The sequence below is a fragment of the Lipotes vexillifer genome, unplaced genomic scaffold (genome assembly GCF_000442215.2).
Source record: "Lipotes vexillifer unplaced genomic scaffold, Lipotes_vexillifer_v1.1 scaffold639, whole genome shotgun sequence".
In the NCBI taxonomy this organism is placed as follows: Eukaryota; Metazoa; Chordata; class Mammalia; order Artiodactyla; family Lipotidae; genus Lipotes; species Lipotes vexillifer.
This window is the reverse complement of record NW_006786377.1, coordinates 3,506,003-3,511,958: the sequence shown is the minus strand read 5'-3', so window position 1 is coordinate 3,511,958 and position 5,956 is coordinate 3,506,003. Positions and strand designations below refer to the sequence as shown.

At 44.3% G+C, this 5,956-nt stretch overlaps 1 protein-coding gene across 1 annotated transcript in view; it reads right to left on the bottom strand.

The window, feature by feature from the left end:
• Positions 1 to 5,956, bottom strand: part of LRP11 (LDL receptor related protein 11) — a 44,051-nt gene that overhangs the window by 27,286 nt on the left and 10,809 nt on the right. The window lies entirely within an intron of this gene.

Here is a 5,956-nt window from a genome sequence, read left to right as displayed (position 1 = left end):
AGGAATGCCTGGAAACATGGGAGCAGATGATGACCACACTGGAGCGTGCTGACGTGAAGCCCTGCAGCCTTGAGCAGGGTGGTGTGAGAGAGAAGCTCTGTCTTCTGTCCCAGCTGGTCTGCCAGAACATAGACCTAAGACTGCTGAAGGCCAGCAGCCTTGGGGTGTGCTGACCTGGGTGTATGAGAGAACAGGGTAGATCGTAGGACTGAGTCAGAGTAGGGATTTAAGGTGGAGTGCGACAGGGGGATGCTGAGTGTGGCCATAGGAGTGAGGCTGAGATGGAGATTTTAAGAGACCAGGGAAGCCTTGAGGCTGGAGGCTGGGGGGGCCATCCACACAAGACACGTCCGCACCCAGGCCCCGGTCATATCTCTGGGAAGGCGAGTGAGGTACTGGGCTTCTGGGTGTCAACACTCAGCATGCCAGTGTCAAACTAAACCTCTGCGGGCCGGGCCTTCCCTGGGAAGCCTTTTTCCAACGCTGGGGCTGCAAGGACAGAGCATCCCTCGTCTAAGGGGCCAGTCCCTCCACCTGGGCTGTGGATGCCTCCCTCTAGCCTTCCTAGGTACCTCTTCTCTGATGCAGGACACACCGTATCCAGATCTAGACCATGGTAATCACCTTCAACATCCTGGGTGCACTCAAATTTAGGTCTTTTCAAATTAAATATCCCCTCCCTGGTGCCTTTTTTTTGGGGTGGGGGGGAGTTGGTTGATGATCTTTATTAAATGGCCACTCTGGTCATCCTTATTCACTTGGCAGAATTAACATGGTTTCCAATGAGCCAAATTTCCACCTGGCCCTCGTGGGGCAAAAGTACTCTAACAAGTATAGCCAGGTGTGTAGTAGTTTGTCACAAAAACTTTTTAAGATAAATAGAGTTTGAAAAATCTGCTTATAGGGCCTTCCCTGGTGGTGCAGTGGTTGAGCGTCCGCCTGCAGATGCAGGGCACACGGGTTCATGCCCCGGTCCGGGAGGATCCCACATGATGGGCCCGTGAGCCATGGCCTCTGAGCCTGCGCGTCCGGAGCCTGTGCTCCGCAGCAGGAGAGGCCACAATGGTGAGAGGCCCGCGTAGCGAAAAAAAAAAAAAAAAAAAAAAAATCTGCTTATAGGGGAAGGATAGCTCTGTCAGATTTTGTGGCTCAGCTATCCATGGGTGTAATGACGATCAACTGTCTCGATGGGAAAGCTCTGAGAGCTGCTGGATTTGGACACCAACAGAAAAGGGAGATGCTGACAACTGCTGACAGAGAATGGATCTTGCCCGAAGGGCCTCCGAAGAGGGCTTTGCGTTCGGCACCAGTCCACATCTGCAGGACTTGACTCTATGAGCAGAAACTAAGTACAGTAACTTAATACCAAGGTCTTTGTTTGAGGCTTATTTTGATAACTGAGAAAGTCAATAAGATTCTATTAATCTCCTGTGAAATTTCTTCTACAAAAGGCTCCCCTCCCCTTCTTCTGCAGTTAACTTGTTTAAAGCTTTTGCTGTTTCACCTTAAGTCTCCCAGAGCCAGTGAGAAAAGGAAGTAAACACTTTGATTTTTGGATTTCATCATTTCAAGATTTTTTTCCCTCTGTGTTTTTATTTCCTGGATGCAGAAAACTCTTTCAGGTTTTGAAGCCATAAGACATAAAACATTTATCTGATTTGATTTTTTAATCCCTTTCATAACACAGCTTGGCATGTCCTTTTTTTTTTTTTTTTTTTTAGTTGAGGTATAGTTGATTTACAATTTCAGGTTAAGTTTCAGGTGTACAACATAGTGACTCAAACAATTTTTAAAGGTTATACTCCATTTGTAGTTATTATAAAATGTTGGGTATATTCCCTGTGCTGTACCATATATCCTTGTAGCTTATTTATTTCAAACATAGTAATTTGTACTTTTAATTCCCTGGCCCTTTTTAGTTATTTGGCTAACAAAGGCTATCTTTCCTCAAAATCAGATATTAGAATACATAGAACTGTAAGAGGAACGTTTTCCCTTCAAACACCCAGGTCATCTTTTTGGACATCTCCTCACATTTATATGACACTGGAAAGGATTTAAAGTATTTTACAAACATTTCCCAAGTGTCAGGATAAAAAATACACACACATACACACACACACACATGAATGTATATGCAACAGACCCAATTTGTAACTTGGAGAGAGATATTACCTTTAATAAAACAAAGAGCTTCTAATCTCTGCCCAAGATCTCCTGTTCAGCAGTAACAGTGCCTTTGATGGCTGGCCTCTGGCTAAATCAATGTATAACTCACTCTGCTATTCTGGCTCAACTGCACCTCCCTAAAATAGTAATTTAGTGGCGAGGAATACACGTTTGGTTATATTTATATACCACACACACACATACATACATGATTATTATATATACTGAGTTACAAAATGAGTACTACCTGTCTATTCCCCTACCCCCATCATTGCTTCTAAAGTATATAAGGCATTGGGCATATGTCAGTTACAAAGTAGTGACAAGATAACGTGGTACAAAATATTTCAGTAAGAAGCTCCATTGAACCAATGAACCCAAACGCATTCTAGCCTTCTGCCTCGTGTCAACTAATCCAACTTGCAAAACCGGATGAGAGCTCTACAGCAGTTTGAAGGCCACTACGATCCTTGTTATAATCCAAGGCCATCTCCCTGCACACATACAGAGAGTGAAGGAGGCACACAGGGCAGCTGTCCTGATCAGCAGAGGCCAGAACATAAACTGGCACCACAGCTGTCTAGTTACTTCAGGTGAACATGCTTAGGTTCTGTTCTTCAGTTAATGTTCCTTTTTCTATTTACTTTTCATCATGAATATGACCCAAAGTTGCATAAAAAAGAAGCAAAATGAATTCAACTGTCTGTACTTTCCTAGTTATATATGCTCAAATGAATGGAGTTAGATCATAGTCACAAGAAACTCTGATGTGCCCATCTTTCCCAATTGTGCAGGAAGGTGATTTTTAAGAGCATTTCCTCAGGAGTTGGGGATTTCTCTTATCCTCACCAGAGGAGGATCATTCTCAAAAGAACAGAACCAAAAAGGCAATAATTAAGACAGAATTACATTGCTTATCTTGAGGTTTCAGGAATCAAAGGGAGAAATATTTTTGGACTGGGGCTTTTCTCCTACTTTTCAAATTCTCTCAAAATGTGTTATGTAAATAGCGCTCCACTTATAAAACTAGCCATGATTAGAAGCCTCTAGAAGTAGAGTACAGAGAGGAAGAAGGAACCTATTCTTCCTGTTACAATCCAACCATGTTTTACTTCTGTGTTATTTTTTCTTTTTTATTATGCATTTCTTTTTTTTATAAATTTATTTATTTTATTTATTTATTATTTTTGGCTGAGTTGAGTCTTCGTTGCTGTGTACGGGCTTTCTCTAGTTGTAGCGAGCGGGGGCTATTCTTTGTTGCGGTGCATGGGCTTCTCGTTGTGGTGGCTTCTCTTGTTGCGGAGCACGGGCTCTAGGCACGCGGGCTTCAGTAGTTGTGGCACACGGTCTTCAGTAGTTGTGGCGCACGGGCTTCGTTGCTCCATGGCATGTGGGATCTTCCCGGACCAGGGCTTGAACCCGCATCCCCTGCACTGGTAGGCGGATTCTTAACCACTGCACCACCAGGGAAGTCCACACCCTTCATTCTTGAAACAAGATACAAAGAAATACTTAAGGCCACAACGGAATATTCATTCGTATGCACCAACTTTTTTTTTTTTTCCAAAATAAATTTATTTATTTATTTTTGGCTGCACTGTGTCTTCGTTGCGGCGTGCGGGCTTTCTCTAGTCGCGGTCCTCGTTGCGGCCTGTGGGCTTCTCATTGCGGTGGCTTCTCTTGTTTTGGAGCATGGCCTCTAGGCGTGCTGGCTTCAGTAGTTGTGGCACACGGGCTTAGTTGCTCCGTGGCATGTGGTATCTTCCTGGACCAGGGCTCGAACCCACATCCCCTGCATTGGCAGGCAGATTCTTTTTTTTTTTTTTTTCCGGTATGCGGGCCTCTCACTGTTGTGGCCTCTCCCGTTGCGGAGCACAGGCTCTGGACGCGCAGGCTCAACAGCCATGGCTCACGGACCCAGCCGCTCTGCGGCATGTGGGATTTTCCCGGACTGGGGCACAAACCTGCGTCCCTTGCATCGGCAGGCGGACTCTCAACCACTGCGCCACCAGGGAAGCCCCAGGCAGATTCTTAACCACTGTGCCACCAAGGAAGCCCCATATGCACCAACTTATCCCCATATATTATTCAGGAAATTTGTAGCCTTGATAATCTTCTGTGTCTCAAAAATGTTCTGTGGGCTGCCATAACTTTTTGTCCTTTATTCAAAGCTTCAGGTGAATAAAATAACTGACGGACAGTGACGTAGGTGAAAGTTTGCAGAGGTTCCGATCCATTTTGTTGCCCTGGGGTGCGGTGTTGTTTTGCTTCTCCCTCTGTCCTTCTGCTCTCACCTCCAGCAAACAACTAGACCCTCTGGTTTTTCAGTGTCAAAAAAATACATTTTTTTAAAAAGTCCTGTTTTGACTCAGATCAGACTCTGAAGGGTTTCCTCTGTAGGCACTGGAAAAGTGAGGTTTTGTTCCCTATTAAAGGCCTTCTGGGCACCGGTGAGCACATGGAATAAGTATTTGGAGTTTGGGGTTCCTTGGGAGAATCTTTAAGAGAACATTACCCAGGCACCAACATAGCCCACCTGGGTGCAAGACAAGGCTACCAGGGACCTCATGGACACCATCAAAGGAAAGATGATCTCAGAATAAACTGAATGATAACATACTTTTTTTACTGTTTACTATGTGCTGCTCACTGTACCAGGGGTCTTATTTGCATTACCTCCTTTTATCCCAGTAATAACACCTTGAGAGGAGGGCTTTGGTTATTCCCATCTTGCACAGAGGAAGTGGTGAAGCGAGGATTCAAAAACCAAAGCAGGGCTTCCCTGGTGGCGCAGTGGTTCAGAATCTGCCTGCCAATGCAGGAGACACGGGTTCAAGCCCTGGCCCGGGAAGATCCCACATGCCGTGGAGCAACTAAGCCCATGCGCTACAACTACTGAGCCTGCGCTCTAAAGCCCGCAAGCCACAACTACTGAAGCCCACGTGCCACAACTACTGAAGCCTGCACACCTAGAGCCTGTAGTCCACAACAAGAGAAGCCACCACAATGAGAAGCCTATGCACCACAATGAAGAGTAGCCTCCACTAGCCACAACCAGGGAAAAGCCTGTGCGCAGCAACGAAGACCCAATACAGCCAGAGACAATAACTAAATTAAATAAAATAATAAAATAAATAAATTTAAACAAAAAACCAAAGCAGAGTAGAAGCTGTGCTAGAAGTATTACCTATTTGATCTCTTTCATTCACTGTTAAACTGACTCACTGAGGGAGGAAGGAAATAGTTGAAATGTGATACGAAGCTTTCTCAGTTACTTATTATTTTTCTTTCTTTTTAAAATTTACAAACAGTCTACACCCTCTCTCCTCCACCCCACGGCCTCGAATATCTAGGATAAATTTTATTGAAGGGATTTACATTTTGTTTTCATGAAGACTAGATATTGTCCAACAGCCAAGAAAAAATAATAGGTGATATGTATCTAGGATCTCCCTTGATGAGATGCAAAGTAATTGTTAGACAACACTTAGCAGCTCTTCCTGACATCAGTATGAGGCCAGAGTGCGGAAAGATGTCCTGCCCACCTTGCTAGGAAGGATGATAAAAATTTGAGGCTTAAAAGGGCACTTTTTGAAAGGTTAGCAAAATAGTCAATCCCTTTTAAAAAAGGAACCAATCAACTTAGCAAGTATTATCAGAAACCTAGTGAGTACAAAGCATAGTTCTAGGCTTTAAGAGAGAAAGGGAAAAAATATCAAGAAAGGAAGAAAGAAAGAAGAGAGGGAGGAGGAAGGAAAGAAGGAAGAGAGGAACGAGAGGAGGGAAA